Source organism: Columba livia, chromosome 1, assembly GCF_036013475.1.
Source record: "Columba livia isolate bColLiv1 breed racing homer chromosome 1, bColLiv1.pat.W.v2, whole genome shotgun sequence".
Taxonomy (NCBI): Eukaryota; Metazoa; Chordata; class Aves; order Columbiformes; family Columbidae; genus Columba; species Columba livia.
The window spans coordinates 5,706,469-5,723,196 of NC_088602.1; the positions used below are offsets into that span (position 1 = coordinate 5,706,469).

Here is a 16,728-nt window from a genome sequence, read left to right on the forward strand (position 1 = left end):
TTTTTTAGGATACCATCAACTCTTTGACCTCCCACAGAGGTCTGCCCACTTTCTTCCTTGGAGAGCTCAGTGCTGCAGCTACACAATTCTCCTGCCCAAACAGAAAACAATGTCCCTGCATATGTGCTTTTTGATTTGTCATTACATACATACTTTTTGCTTTTACCACAGTTGGTCAGTGTAGTGAGAGAAAGACAACGTCCCCTCTCCAAGAGCCACCTGGAATAGAAGTGGCTGCTGCAGATTCTCTAAATAAGCAGGGCAGTTGTGAACAGGAAAAACAGCCCCACTTGTACAGCTGCCAATGGTTTTCTTCTCAGATTTTTTGGAGCTTCTGATAGTGGGGCAATTGCATTAACAAATCACCAAAGAAATGGTGATGAATTGGTTGAAGAGATCAGAGAGGTTCAAAAAAGGGGGAACAACATGGAAATTATGCCACTACATTTAATTACAAAAATACAAAATTTCCTGTGTGCCTTCCCATTATGTAACACCCAGAGGCTGCTCTGAGAGCAATGGGGTGGGATGAGCAAATCCCTTTATCCCAGCGCAATGAAACCTGTGGGGAGACAGCTTCGGTGGAAAGGATTGACATTAATGTCAAGCAATAGATGAGATATCAGTTGAGATTTTGATGAGATTCATAGCTGCAAATGTTTTCCCAGGTAAAAGTCACACCTTTAAAATGAAACAAACCAACAAAAAAATTAAGAAAATAAAGAGAAACTCAGAAACACCATACAGATAGATGACAGCTTGAACCTAAGTCCTCAGACTCTCAGGGTCATGGATGGCCTCCTTTTGTAAACACATGTGTAGGGGAAGTGTTAAAAAGTCCTTTAACCTCATCAAGGCCACCACCTATGCCTGCAAATCACACATTTTATGGAGAACAAGGACATTTCACCAGCATCCTTTGCAGCGTCACTGACCTGAACTGGGAATGTCACTTGGAGCAAATAGTGCAGCTGAGCACTGCCCAGCGCAGCTGCAGATTTTTTTACATGTGGTCTAATATGGGTGAATTAAGATTTTGTAAAAAATAAGCAGAATATCCCACATTTGCCTGTTGAAGAAGTGTCTTAGGGACCTCTTTCTGTTCTGGCCTTGATGGGACTGCCAGAAGAGTGACTCCTTAGCATCTACTAATTTCACTTAAAAGTGCCAGTTCCTCAGCACATATGGTGAAAACTGACAATTGCAGGTGGATTGTGTGCCTTCCTGGAACAGGGCAGCAACTCTGCATGAGCCTGGCCAAGCTAATTTTTATTTTCCTGAAAGGACTGAATGCTCTGTAGAAACGAGTACATGCCTTAGGCATGCATTTCCCTTCTCCTCCCCACAAGCACCTTATATTTAGCAATCCTTGGAGAAAACAATTTGTTTCCATCATGCAGGGATGAACAAACCTCCTTGAGCCAGATGTCTAGCTCAGAAAAACATTTATCCAGCCTTTGGATTCTCTGTACCTGGGCTGCCATTCTCACGGGCACTTGTATTTCCTTTTTCAGATAGATTTGGAAGATCATTCTGAAGGCTGCCACGTACTGTTACTTGCATTTTCTGAGTTGAACTGTAATTCAGAAGTGCTGATCTCTGTATTAAAACCTAATGTACTTATCTTTCCCAACAAGGCCGCATTAGGTTAATATACTGCTAATAGTGTTCAGGATAGTACTTTCAGCTGAGTCAGACTGTCCATTCCTCCTAACAGGTTAAATGTGTTAAAATAAAGAACTTTCTTCTTTGTCTTGACCAGATAAGAGCCACGTCTCCTTGGAATCCATTACAGAAAATTCAACTAGCCTTAATTTAGCAATACAGTGAAAAAGGTGACTGCTTCACTTCAAAGGCACACAAACCTTATCAAATTTATGATTGTCCATTATTATCCCTGGTAATACTATGCTGTAGTTACAAAATGTAGTCATGGGAAGGATCTCGCCTGTTGAAGTGTATTTTAAATTGCCTTCCTCATTTAAGCCTGTCCTTCATGTTAGGATTTAATGGGACTCCTCACCAGAGCAAAACACATGCTGAAAAGTTTTGCAGCAGCTGTGCTCAAGGGTGCTTTCCTATAGCAGGTGAAGACAGATCCTATAACTCACTTTCATTTATTTTTCCATACTTCTGTGTTTTGGGTTATCCTGTTGCATGATAGATGAATGCCCCTTTCTCACCTTCCTGTTTGTTTTGCTGTATGATATGCAGTGGCTTCTTAACCCCAATAAGAAGGCATAAAAAAACCCCAAAAAACTTCCCCAGAAGCAGAGCTGTGTATAGAGTCATACGCAGTGGAAAAATTAGGAATAAATGAGATGGAAAAGCTCTTCAAGTAGCAGGTGATAGGACAAGAGGAAATGGCCTCAAGTTGCACCAGGGAAGGTTTAGATTGGATATTAGGAAAAATTGCTTCATGGCATTGGAACAGGCTGCCCAGGACAGTGGTGGAGTCACCATCCCTGGAGGGCTTTAAAAGACATACAGATGAGGCTTTTAGACACATGGTTCAGTGCTAGATTTAGATTGTGGTTGGACTCCATGATCTAAAGGGTCTCTTCCAACCAAAATGATTCTATGATTCTGTGATTGATACAGGAACATTTTGTGCTCTTCTGAAGAATTAAGAAGAACTGAATTAATTCTTCAGGAGAATTAATTCTTACATGGCCCAAAGCAAATTTTTCTCTGTCTTCACACCATCCTCCCCACCCTATCAGGCAACATCTAATTAGAATCTGTAAACTAAAATAGGTTTATCCTGGGACAGCCAGAGCGCTACCATGAACAGACTTAGTTTACTTTGGCCAACATGGATGAACAAAAAGACTGGGGTGAAGATCGTTGGGCACACAGTTCCTACTGGAGCCCACAGGGGCAAACTGGGATGAAAATCTCTGGATACATATTTCCCACTGGAGCCCACAGTGAATTCCACTGTCTGTACCATGGCTGTAGGTGACAAACCAGCACTTGCACAGTCTCCAAGGGTGGCATATGGCACCATGGACCATGCTGATCAGTCAGAGCTGCAAACTGAGGAGTGTTGAGGAGCTTTAGGCACATTAAGGTGGGATTCAGCCTTGCTATGAGACAATGCTGCAGTGCTAATAGGAGCTACACAGTCTTTCCTCCTGCTGCAAAGAAAGATATAAAACAAACTAGAGTGAACAGAGGGTGCAATATCTGCCACTGAGACATTTGTACTGTCCTGTGTCACAGGCTGTGACTGGAGCACTTTTGATGTACCAGCTGTGCTGGCCTCACACATGGCACTGTTAGATCTGCCTATAGTGTACATTGTACATTGCAGAGATACATAAAGGAACCCTGAAAGCAACTCAGTAAGATCCTGAGAGCAGAAAAAACTATGTTAGAGCGTCTGGACAAGTCAGTCTGTTCTCAGAGGTGGGTGGTATGTGTAGTCAGCGTTGCACTGTGCAGGCTGTGAGTTAAACCTGTGTCATTAATGCTCCCCAAACATCATATAGTTTTCAGAAGGAAGACGCTATGATATTCTGGTGCATTTTTAAACTACAAGGAGATGAGCAATAAGTATCCCCAGGGGAATATCTCTCCGAGATACTCTACATCCGCATCTAAAGGCGGTTCCACTGGTATGAAGTTATCTCTTTTCCCAAACAGTGTAATGACGGGATGTTTGTTATGGCATTGCTGTTGTGAATGAGTTCTTTAGAGGGTGTGAGATCACATCTCCTGCATGTCACAACAGGAGGAACAAAACCTAGGCTGAAAATAGCTTTCTGCCACAAAGCAAAAGAAAAACAAAATCTGATGTGTCCAAGAAATGCATCTGCAACTCACTCGTAAATCTAAACAGGGAGAAAATGATTGACTGACAACGTACAAACAGTTTTGTATTAAACTTCTGATTTCATACTGGTTTATACGCCCACCACTCCATGCACCCCACAGCCAAGTTGCTAATTACATCCTTCCTATTGATTTGCCAGTTCCTCCTCTGGCAAATAATGGGAGGGAGGGGAGAGGATTATAAAGACTGATGCACTTGGCAGCAAAAACAAATAAGCAAATAAATACATAAATAAATAAATAATGCCACTAGTAGTCACAAAGACCAGCCTGTTTCATCCTTCCTCTAGTATCTTCAGCCAGACTTCAAGGGTTATTCAAGAAAAATGATGATCCGTGCCTCGGAGACATAAGTATCAATTAATGCTTAATTAACATTGCATGACAGATTGTTTTGAATAGATAGAACATTTTAAAATAATGTCTCTGTATTGTGGGTTGAAACAAGATGCCTTGTGGGAGAATGAGCAGCTCCCTGTTATTATATACCATCTCTACAGCTGTAGCACCTGGAGGCTTAAGTGCCCAATGTGTTAGATCCTGTACAAATATACTGTTGGTAAAGACACTTATCTTGGCTTTGTAGTGTAAACGAGAAGATATGTCGTATAGATCCTGTGACAGGTAGATCAAGGCTAAGAAGACAGGGGACTTAAGGAAATTTGAAAAGATGTACACATTATATAGCAGTTTCTCATTATCCTGAAAATGAGATATTTTACAAAAACTTATTCCCAAAAAATGATTCATGAACTTTCGAGGCGGAGATGTGATTGCCATGCAGCTGGCATGGCTGATTCCACTGCCCAGTTGGATGTTACTGGGAAAAATGCCATGATTCCACAGACAATAATTGATTCGAGGTCTGTTATTGACCCTCGGACATTTTGTCACAAATCAGATTAGCTGGCAGCAAAATGGTTATTAGATGCATCAAAGTTAAGAAAAACTGAGTGGCAAATATTATAAACAAAACCTTCTTCAGATTATGTTGACAAGTAAGAATGCACCTGCAGTAAAAAGCCATGTAGATATGTCCTGTGAACTTACCTACCTCGTAGTAAACAGAGCTTGTCATGTTCAGTGACTCCTAGCAACTTGAGGAGCTTTATTTTAGAGATGTCCTCTCCTTTTCCTCACTCCCATCAGTTTGCCATAGGCTATCACCTCATTATACTGTTACCACTTAGCATGAAAACTTGACTTTGAAAACACTTATTTTTCTGACAATTTTTCACCTTTTTTAAGTTATTATTTATTCTTTTTTTTTTTTTTTTTTTTCCTTTGTTGCATTGTCTTTATCTTGCAGTGAGATCTCTCTCTTTTGAATCCTGGCTACAGACACAAGATTTCAATTCACACCATCCCTAATACTCCCAATTAACCCAAACCCCAACACACTGTATATTTCATTTGGGCAGGCTAGATATGCATATATATATATATATGTTTTAGACATGTGTGTGTATAGGAAACAGGTTCTGAGTCCCCATTGAATTCATAGTCATCATTGTTATTATAGAAGGCAGCTATTTAATTCCTTACAGCAGCAAAAGTTTCTTGCCCAAAGAGTAAAGAATGAACTCCTGGATATAACCCTCAGGCAGAGCTATCATGTTTTGGGAACTGCCTCCTATTATTTATGTCAGTATCTGTACAGTGCTGTCACTTAAAGCGCTGGTTCACTAACAACTTCCATTCTGTCTTGCAAATCAACATAATTTTACATCATTTTCATTTAAGTATTACTTAATATTCAAGACTGAGTTTTAGAACTCCCCCCTACCATACTTGTAGTTTTATCTTTAACAGGCATTTCATTAATCGTTCATGTCAAGACCTTCCGGGTTGAGATTAACATTTCCTCACAACTCAGGACATTCTATGATTTTATGATTCTTACTTCTTTGTATGGCAGAAGCCTGTAGGTGCCCCAGCCCTCATCTGCAGCACTAGGTGCTGTATGCAAACCTTCCAGATGAAAAGCTCTTAAAAATCTAAATAGAGAAGACAAATATCAAAGGGGAACTTTGATCCCACATCACAGCTGAGAAATAAGGGCTTAGGGACATTAATTCCTGCAATCATCCGATCTAGCTTTGGACAATGGCCATGCATAATTCAGGTGTCTAGTCACCCTAGACAGTAGTCTACAAGCAAAGAGAAAGCAAGAGAGACACACTTGTCTGCAAGCAATTCATGTGCTGCATGGACTAGATATTTTAGAGAGATCCAACACTGTCCCACTGCTTGAACAGGAAGACTGGATTACTCAGCTCTTAATTTGGGTCTCAGTACCCGTTTTAAAAATATCTGCACACCCAGGTATTTCTCTCACATGTTGAAACAACTTGAGGAGAAATCTGATCAGATGATCTTTCCCAACTGCTAATTTATTCTGTTCTTTAATTCTGCCTATTACCCAATTAAAGTCCACCCTAGCTTTCTGGCCTAAATGCAAATTTCTGAAAACATTGTACCATTTTGACTCTGTCCTTGGGGCTTTTCATTCCTGTTATCTCCACCTCTCTCTGTGTACAGGATCTTACCAGTCTCCTTTGTGAGAAAATATAAGAGACTCCCATTGCGTGCCACTTTCCATTCCTTTTCTCTGATTGCCTCATCTTTACTCTTTTATCTGAGATGCAGTACCTGCTTCTTACTCAGACCTCCCATTTGCTCCGTTTTCTCCAATCCCCTCCAAAACTTCTTATTCTCCACTTGTTCACAGAATCACAGAATGTCAGGGATTTGAAGGGATCTCAAAAGATCATCTAGTCCAACGTCTCCAGAGAAGGAGACTCCACAACCCCCCTGGGCAGTCTGTTCCAGTGTTCTGATACCCTTACTGAGAAGAAGTTTCTTCTCAAATTTAAGCGGAACCTCTTGTGTTCCAGTTTGAACCCATTACCCCTTGTCTTACCATTGGTTGTCACCGAGAAGAGCCTGGCTCCACCCTTTATATATTTCTGTCAAAATAGTAAACCACCAGACTTTGTAAGGACAGTAATTCCAAAAGCACTTTCTCCTCTACCCTTCATGTCTAATTAAATTCAGCACACTCTTTGCAATCACAGCAGACCTCAACCTCCAGATCCATTTTAGACTTTTTCTGTTTGCCTTCCATATCTTGCACCTCACCTGCCAACATCTCTAAAGAGTCAGTCTCCTTTGCCAGATCTTAAGAATGTGCTTTTCATACATTTCCCCCCTATTTAATCAGCTGCCCAAAACAGCCAACTGTTCAGTCTCTCATTTTTGATGTTTTGCCCTCCTTTGGCTATATCAATTCCTCTTCAGGTTATCTTGTCTATTTTTTTCCTCTTTGATAAATCTGCCTCATTCCTCCTTCCAACTCTCCCTTCCCTTCCCTTCCCTTCCCTTCCCTTCCCTTCCCTTCCCTTCCCTTCCCTTCCCTTCCCTTCCCTTCCCTTCCCTTCCCTTCCCTTCCCTTCCCTTCCCTTCCCTTCCCTTCCCTTCCCTTCCCTTCCCTTCCCTTCCCTTCCCTTCCCTTCCCTTCCCTTCCCTTCCCTTCCCTTCCCTTCCCTTCCCTTCCCTTCCCTTCCCTTCCCTTCCTTTCCCTTCCCTTCCCCCAAACATAACTTCAATATTAACAACAGGCAGATGATAATACTAGGGAAAATGCTGCTCCTCTGCTGAATGGGGCAGGGGACTTTGTGACAAAGGACATGGAGAAGATACTCAATGTCTCATTCACCTTGGTCTTTGTTGGTAAGACTTGACCTTTGCAATCCCAGGTGTCTGAGACTGGTGGGAAAATCTGGAGAAAGAAAGACATATCTTTGATGGAGGAGGACCAGGTTAGGAAGCACACTATATGCACAAGTCCGTGGGACCTGATAGGATGCACCCATGAATGCTGAGAGACATGGCCAATATCCTTTTGAGGCCACTCTCAGTTGTCTTTGAAATCATTGTGGCAATTGAGTAAGGTTCCTGAGAACTGGAAGAATGCAAATGTCACTCCTATCTTCAGGCAGTGAAAAAAGGAGGGTTCTGGGAACTACAGGATGGTCAATCTCACCTCAGTCCCTGGTGATGATAGAACAAATAAGGCTGGAAATATTTTCTAAGCACATGAAGGACATTAAGTTGATTGGGAGTGGTCAGCATGTATTTATGAAGGAGAAATCATACTTAACCATCCTGGTCACTGTCTGCAGGGAGATGAGTGGCTCAGTAGTCAAGGAGAGAGCAGCGAATATTGCTTATCTTGACTTCAGTAATGCATTGACAGTCTCCCATGACATCCCTATTGCAAACTGATGAAGTATGGCTTGGATAAATGGACAGTGAGGTGAACTGAAAACTGCCAGGCTCAAAGTATCAGCAGCACAAAATACAGAGGCCAGTCACTGGTTATGGACCCCAGGGGTTAATATTTGGTCTAATACTATTAAACCTGTCATTAATGGCCCAGATGAGCCTGTCTGCACCCTCAGCAATTTTTCAGATGATACAGAACTGGAAGGAATGGCTGCTACATTAGAGGATTGCACTGATATTCAGAGGGACCTGGACAAGCTAAAGAAGTGAGCCCACAGAAGCCTCCCAAAATTCAACAAAGGAAAATGCCAAATCCTGACTCTGTTAAGGAATAACCCCAAGCATCACCAGAGTCTTAGGACAACTGTCTGGAAAGCAGCTTGGCAAAACAGGACCTGGTAGGAGTCCTAGTAGACACCGTGTTGACCATGAGCCAGCAACATGCTCTTGAGGCACATGGAGGTCAATGTTTTCCAGGGTTACATTAAGCAGAGCATTGACAGCAGTTTGAGGGAGTGATCCTTCCACTCTTCTCAGCCCTGGTGGGACACATACAGGTGCCGGGTCCCTTTCCAGACTCCCCAGTACAAAAGAGATGTGGGCATATGGGAGCAAGCTGCATAAAGGACTATGATGAATTTTAAGGGAGTGGAGCATCTCTAATAAGAGGAGAGAATGAGAGAGCTGGGGGTTTTATTAATGTGTGTAAAAGAAAAAGAGGATGGATACAGACATTTCTCAGTGGTGCACAGTGACAGGACAAGAGGCAATGGACACAAACCAAAATGTGGGAAATTCCGTTTGAACTTTAGTAAAACCTTATTTGCAGTGAGGGTGGTCAAACACTGGAACAGGTTGTTGAGAGGCTGTGGTGTCCTCATTCTTCGAGATATTAAAAACCCAACAGGACACAACCCTCAGCAACCTTCGCTAAGAAAACCTGCTTTGAGCAGGTAGTTTGACTAGGCAATTGCCAGAGGTCCCTGCCAACCTCAAATATTCTTTGATTTTCTCAGTCATGGTTCCACTTCTCTACTCTCTCCTTTTCTCTTTCTGTGTACTCAACAGTCTCATCTTTGCTTGCTTTCCATTTGAGGGTCCCAGCCATGGTCTCCAAGCAACCTCCTTCTCTATCACTGCAGACATTGCCACCATTGCCCACACCCTTGATATCTTCAACTGACTCTCCTCTTGTAGATGCCACTTCCCAGTTACATGGAAGTCTCACAGTTCTGTTCTGTATAACATACATAATATAAAACCTTTCATTACTATTTGCCCATCCAGGTAAATCTATCTTCTCAGCCTTCTTAATTACTGCAGAATCCCTTTCTTTAATTTTGCCCTGATGATTTTTCCTGTATGCCAAGGCCATTTGCCCAGATATAGTATTGATTTCCTCTCCCCATTTATATCAAAACCAGGCTGTCTGCATCCAGCCAACCCACACAACCATTTTCCACAGTCCATGTGCTAGATTTTCAAATGAGTGCTATTTTCTTCCATGTTCCTCCCCGTAAGTTTCTAAAACATAACCTTGCTATCCTCTTTCTTTCTCTGCAGTAATATCCAGAAAGCACTGACAAGGCCTGGGTTGCAGATGCGCTGTTAGCATTGCCTCTCACACTGGCCAGCGCTTTCTTATTTCCATGGGTCACCAGCTGTCTGTCACTTCTTGATTTGTACTCAGATGCAAGTCATTTCATGTACAGAATGTCTGTTTCTAGACTGCCTGGCACAGTATAAATGAGCCCTTGACTGAGACTGTAATGTATATTATCACTATCAGATAATAAAAATAAACATGGATAAATAATATACATGTTCTAAAGAAAGTCCTCACAACTCCAATTAGAGAAATCTGCACAAGAAAGAACTATCATAATTTGATTTTAAACAACCAACCTTAATTAAAACATGCCAGGTACTGGAATGAGTACTCACTTTTTGTATTTACCTTCTTAGAAAAATCTAGGAATAATCCATCAAATACTTTTTGTTCTTGTAGGATACAGTTTTAACCTGGACGTCTGTTATGCTCAGTCTACCTGTAAAAGGACAGAGATGAACAAAAAAGGTCAGAAATTTGTTTAGCTATTTTAACATATTTTCTATGCCAAATGAATTAAAAACAACAGCTAACAGTCAGATAGGGCACATAAAACAGCCATCTTTACATATGTGGTTCCTAGGGTAATGTCAGACTCACACTGCATTAATGTATGTTTCTTCATACCATGGAAATAAATGTATCTGTTAAACACAAGCTAAGGCTTTCTGTACAGCATTTAGAATTAAATGCAAGTCTTTGGCTAATTGTGCGAATATCCATCCCTTTGCCAAAATAGTAATTTACTAGTTTCTCTATTCTAATTCCAAGGGTTTCTGAGAAACTTGGTACTTGTTCCTTTCCTGCTCTGTGATTTTACTGTCCTCAGAAAGTGAAATAATTTTTTTTTTTTTTTAGTTAAGTGAAATATTTCCTTCCTTAAATCTTTTGTTTTTCCTAGAGCAAAATGGCTAATATCTTACACAGAAGCTTCTTTTTGCTTCCACCCATGGCAGAAAACTTTGTCTTATCCAAGTTGCTTGTGGTATCGAAGAGCCCCCATTCAAAAGTAATGATGCATCTGTGACAAACTTGTCACACCACAAGCAGGAGGTTCAAAGGAAGTGTAGCATGGCACTTGGGCTCCTCTTCTCTTACACCTCTCATTAGCTAATTAGCCTCAAACCCCTTCTCTTATCTCTTTTCCTTGTCTCAGGGTGAGAAAGTCCCATGGGGACTGAGGAGGTGGAGAAGCAATGGCAGCAACTGGGCCAGCATCTTTCCCAGGTGACCCATTTTGCTTGATATGCATCTATTTTATGTTCACTCTAGTGCACCGGGTCTTGTGGAATTTGAAGAAAAAAAAAAAAAAACAAAAGCAAAAAAACAACCAAATTAAGAAGTCTGAATGATGTGGTAGCAGGCTATTATAGAGGTGGGCTTCCACACCTTTCCTTGGCAACCTGTTTCTGCATATGTAGTCCAAAACTACACTGACCTTTTAATTTTGCCAATTCTAAATTAATTTCAAGTTCAAGCTGTCCACTGAAAAGGTACAAAGGTCACGTTTAAGTAGCTGCTCTGCTACATTGCCCTTTATTCCATGGTCCACATCCTTTGTCTTCCTCCCATTAATTCTGCTTCTTGAACAGCCCTCCTTTCTGCTGATTGTGTCCTCATACAGACTATTTCTCCCCCACCTGCGTTTTTTGAAGCTGCATCTCATTTTGTGATTTCCTGCCTAAGGTTTCTAATCTCTCTATCTTCACTGATTTATGCAGTGCCTCCTAATTTGGATCATCTGTGGTTTTAATTAACATGTACTTTTTCCTGTCTTTTGGCTAATGAATGAAGATGTTTAAAGAAGACTGGACTCAAGACTACTCCCTGATGTTCCCCCACTAGAAAACTCATACAATTCAACGCATTTTCATTTATTACCTCATTTTGCTAATGGCCCTGTGGATGATTTTTAATCAACATCACAGGGTCCTTATCTAAGCCAATCTGAATTAATTTTGTGAGTCTCCTTTCTCGCTGGTTTTCTCTTGAATGAGAGGGAAAACAAAGGCAGAAGAGACCATCACTCACCAGAATTTTTTTCTGGGAGATCTGGAAATGAGGAGGAAGCGAGAATAAATTGTTCATTCTCCACTCTTAGAACCCTGATACACTTGTGGTCCCCCACTACTATAATATCTATACTTCACCTAATTATTAATAGATGTATTTTTAAACTACTTGGCAAGGTAGCAGAGTGATATTACTCTCACTTTTGTGAATAAGCTCCAGCACAGAGAGAATAAAGAGGGGGGTCAGCTCTGTTCCTTTAGCACTCATGGTTATGAATTGAGAGGTTACTGTTGCTTTTGCATTTACACCTCTCTTCACAGTATCACAGTATCACAGTATGTCTGGGATTGGAAGGGACCTCAAAAGATCATCTAGTCCAATCCCCCTGCTGGAGCAGGAACGCCTAAGTGAGGTCGCACAGGAACATGTCCAGGTGGGTTTTGAATGTCTCCAGAGAAGGAGACTCCACAACCTCCCTGGGCAGCCTGTTCCAGTGTCTGTCACCCTTACTGAGAAGAAGTTTTTTCTCAAATTTAAGCGGAACCTCTTGTGTTCCAGCTTGATCCCATTACCCCTTGTCCTCTTCTGTAAATTACTGTGCCATGCCTGCCTGTGTATCTCTGGCATAGCTGATCAAATGCACCATCAGAGTGATTTCATCTCTTCTTTAAAAAAAAAATAAAATAGCTACGTTTATATGCCAGTATGCACATATCTATATCATGACCTGAATGCCATTTTGAAAGACTGAGCCCAACGAGGTGTAAAGCAATGCCAGAAAAAAGTGAGCATCAGGTACCCAAAGCATTCAAATGCTTAATCCAGACCACAAGGATACAGAACAAGACAAACAGTGATATCTGTTGGATGTTGTTCGGAAAATAATTTGAGTGCTTCCTTCTCACTCAACTGGCTGTTCAGATATTTCTGAAAACATGGACCAAAGCGCTTTCTTTGATGTTATATAGGAAGTCTGTACTGGGCTTGAACATGGTTTAAAATGTGTTCATTACCTCAAGACTTCTTTTCTATTGAGAGGATACTAATGTAATATGATGGACATTTAAGTTCCAGTCACTGCTCTATGATTGTGCTCTCCTGTTTCTCAAAATATACGGTGTTACCCTGTCCACATGCACAACTTCTTCCACTGTCACCTCCTGATAAACAGTTTTAATGCAGTAGTTACTGTGCTTTCGGATGAAAATAAAAACCACCTTTCTGCTACAGAGAAAAAAGACATTTGTAGTAGAGACTTACTTAATGCGGGTTATTTACTTTCTGGAATATTAATTGATGTTTCTGAATCAGCTCTGAAATATTTTCAGAAACTTCAGTTTTATGTGTTTTCTAATAAAAGCCAACAAGATGTAAACAAACAAACAAACCAACAATTATCCCCTCTTCCTCCAACTCCCCTCACCAATCAAAATTTGTGGAAAACCAAACAAAACCTAAAAAAAACCCACCAAAAAATAAAAAAGGAAGGAAAGAAAAAGAAGGAAAAAGAAAAAAGACCAAACATTTCCAAGAGCATCAGCAGTCACAAATAAACTAATCACGAGTTAAGAAATGTTCTAAGGGATCACAGAGGGAGCTAAAAACATGAAGAAAACAATTTAGAAAACATTTGCAGGAGAAAAATTCATAAATGCTCATTATATTTTTTAAACACATGTCAAAATTAATATGTGGTTTTGCTTCTACCTTTCTTATTAATAAATGTAGTGCAAAAAGACATGTAGGACAAAATGCTTGCCACCAATATTCTTCTTATATTAGGAAATAATTGCACAGTTTTTGCACTCTAAACTTTTAAACACGGCCTAGTTGGAAATGAATTGCCTAAAATAAGCATAAGAAATTTAATCTAAGTCCATCGTCAGTGCAATTTATACCATACACAACTTCAATGAAGTGTAATTAGTGGTGCATTGCAATAATTTATTATTGGTTTAAAAAGCCTGAACAGCCAGGAACTTACAGGAAAATGGGAAGCTATGTGCCAGACATATTATTCTGGTTTATATTAATTCAGTTATTTTACCTTTGGTGCACATTCATCTATCCATACAATGCGAATGCTCCATTGAGAAGGATGCTGAATATTGAACCTTTGGCTCAATATGAAATATGAACTCGGAGGCATAGCTGCAATAATACTTCCATTTGCATTATTATGATTAACATTCCTCTGAATAGGAAGCATCCAGCAATATTAATTGCAGAAATAGTGAGATTCTAATTGTCATAAATCACTGTGCAATGTAAAGCAAGCTCTCCGAAAATCTTATAGAAAAACTCTTTGTGTGTGTTTTTTGGAGTTAATTTCAACCTCATTTTCACCAGGCCTTCCCATTTGTGTCTGTTGACAAGACAGTAATTACGCTTTTCTCTTGATTAACACATTCTTTTCAGTAAGGTCCCAAATAGCTTTCACATGAAAGGCTGAATTCAACAGAGCATGTTTTTTTCTCATTAAAGACTTAGCATTCACCCATAGTTAATTTATCACACAGATACTTCCTCTCCCATAGGAAGAAGGGTGGTCTTGAAGCTAATGCTCTTGATTTGATCAGGAGTTTTTTCCACAGCAGTTTAAATGAATGCCTTTTCAAATATGATGATTATTGAATTCATTTAAAGCACAAAAATAAAGAAGAAAATAGTATATAGTTTCTCTACTAAAACACAGATCCAAGGGAGATTTCACCTTACTTGAAACAATGTAATATCTAAATCTATTCAAACTTATCAAATCTTTATCTATATATTTATATCTTTGTATCAAGTCAACATTCCGCCCTTCACTACCATTTCTTTCTTCAACCCTGCTAGCAAAATTAGCAATATTTGTCGGTTAATGAAAGTGAGCAACCTTGACATTTGGTGTACCAGCTTTCATTCATAACAGGCATGTGACACAATTATTTATTTTGATGTATTACATTCTACCCTAAACTGCATCCAAAAATAAAAATGCGTTCATTATCAGTGTTGTGAAAACAAGACATCTGCATCAGGGACCGCACACATGGAAAGGACAATTTCTTGCCACCTGTGCTCTTTAATTCAGACTTTTGATGGTTGGTTTGTTTTGGGGGCTTGCTTGCTTGGGGGCTTTTCAGATATGTTATTTCCAAATATTCAAAATGGAACGGAGGGGTGTAATCAGTGTTCAGCTCTGGCAATAGCAGAGCTTTTCCTGGCCAGCCTGCTGCTTGGGTCCATCCTTGGTTAACTCACAGTAGGTGTGATGTCCCAGAATTACTGTGGTACCAATTGAATTCCTAATGACAGTGTCCACTTTTCAAGAAAACACCTCCCTCGAGATGGGAGTAATTAGTGCCATCCTCAACAGCACAAGAAATGGCCATAGATGTCCTGGTTGTCACTGGGAGGCTGAGGGAAGGAGATGGATCATGGACATGTCCTCACCGAGGACGTTCAGACTAACTGTGCATTTCTGGCCAGGAATACTTTAGTCCTCGTTGCTGGGTCTGATCCGAGGATCCTGCAAAGCAGTTAGACTTGTTGTGTAGTCCCCTCCATCCCCAAATAATGCTTTTAGCTGGCATTTACCATTAAACACAAGTTTGAGTCTCACTGGAGTCAGCAGAGCTTCAATATGTGCCCAAAGTCAAGTGTTCCCTCAGAGTGCTGTAGCTAAACGGGGACAGAGTGATGAATTGGAGGCACCTGCTCATGACCAGGATGAAATAAATACAAACACACATCAACTGGTCACTGCTGTTTCTGATTTCCTCCCTGCTGCATGTTTCTCTCTGTCTCTTTTTCCATTTTCACCCTCTGCTGCAAGGGACGACTGGGTGGTTTGCTGTCTGACACAGCAGCTGAACAGAGTGAGGCTGGAAGTGGAGGCAGCGGGTACAGAAGCGAGCTGAAAAACATCCTCCCAAATGAAGCCCTGTTCACAGAACAACCTCTCATTATTTTGTTCCCCCATGGAGAATGGAAAGGCATGGCAGATGTGTCTGGAGATCATAGGTATGTTCCAAAAGGCAGCAAATGAAAGCAGAAGAGAGTCTTTTTGGGTTCAGCAGTCAAAGGATGTCTTTCTGTAAGGCAGCGTATTCCTTTGCAACGATTGAAGCCCAATCACCACCATAACCTCCTCACTCTCTACAGCTACCTGAAAAGAGGTTGTAGCGAGGGGGGAGTCAGTCTCTTCTCCCAAGTAACAAGCAACAGGACGAGAGGAAATGGCCTCAGGTTGTGCCAGGGAAGGTTTAGATTGGATATTAAAACAAAATTCTTCATGGAAAGGGTTGTCAGACATTGGAACAGGCTGCCCAGAGAGTGGAGTCACCATCCCTGAAGGGGTTTAAAAGATGTGTATATGTGGTACTTAGGGACATGGTTTAGTGGTGGACTTGGCAGTGCTAGGTTTACAGTTGGACTTAATGATCTTAAAATACTTTTCCAATCTAAACAATTCTATGATTCTATGACTCTATAAACACACTCCAGACTTACACACCCTCTCTTTTCACACCAAATTGACATCCCATGTACAAATATTTTTTGGCTTTGGCCTAATGTTTCATTGCCATATGCTGACAGATTGTCATCAGAGATAAACAAATTATTATAACTATCACAATGATCATCCAACCAACCATCTCTTTGCAGGAAACGCATAGGGAAATCTAGCAAGAGGTGCTTCATAACCAAACCATAGAAGGTGATAAGATTTGTCCAGAGGGACCATCATCCTCAGACACTGGTTTGGTTGGGAAAGAGTTAAGGCTTGTTATACATCCCTCTTTCAGATAAAAAGGAAACAAGGGAAGACCATTAAAGGGAGGACAGAGAGCACAGTCTGAGCCATCCTGGGGGAGGAACTGCTGACAAGTTAAGCCTGGAGAGCTGCTCTTTCCTAAAGCACCTCTTCTTTTTAGCCCACAGATCAAGTCAATTTTGAAACTTATCAGCTGGGACAGCTCCCAGCAGAGTGAGTG

General features: G+C 40.8%; 1 protein-coding gene across 16 annotated transcripts in view; it reads right to left on the bottom strand.

The window, feature by feature from the left end:
* Window positions 1-16,728, bottom strand: part of TENM4 (teneurin transmembrane protein 4) — a 1,656,871-nt gene that overhangs the window by 421,767 nt on the left and 1,218,376 nt on the right. For 13 of the 16 annotated variants that reach the window (XM_065029145.1, XM_065029665.1, XM_065029994.1 and 10 more), the window contains one exon: window positions 10,069-10,172. The gene's annotated coding sequence lies outside the window, so the exon portion shown is untranslated. The remainder of the gene's footprint in view (window positions 1-10,068; window positions 10,173-16,728) is intronic. The other 3 variants (XM_065029736.1, XM_065029074.1, XM_065029278.1) reach the window with 1 other exon arrangement.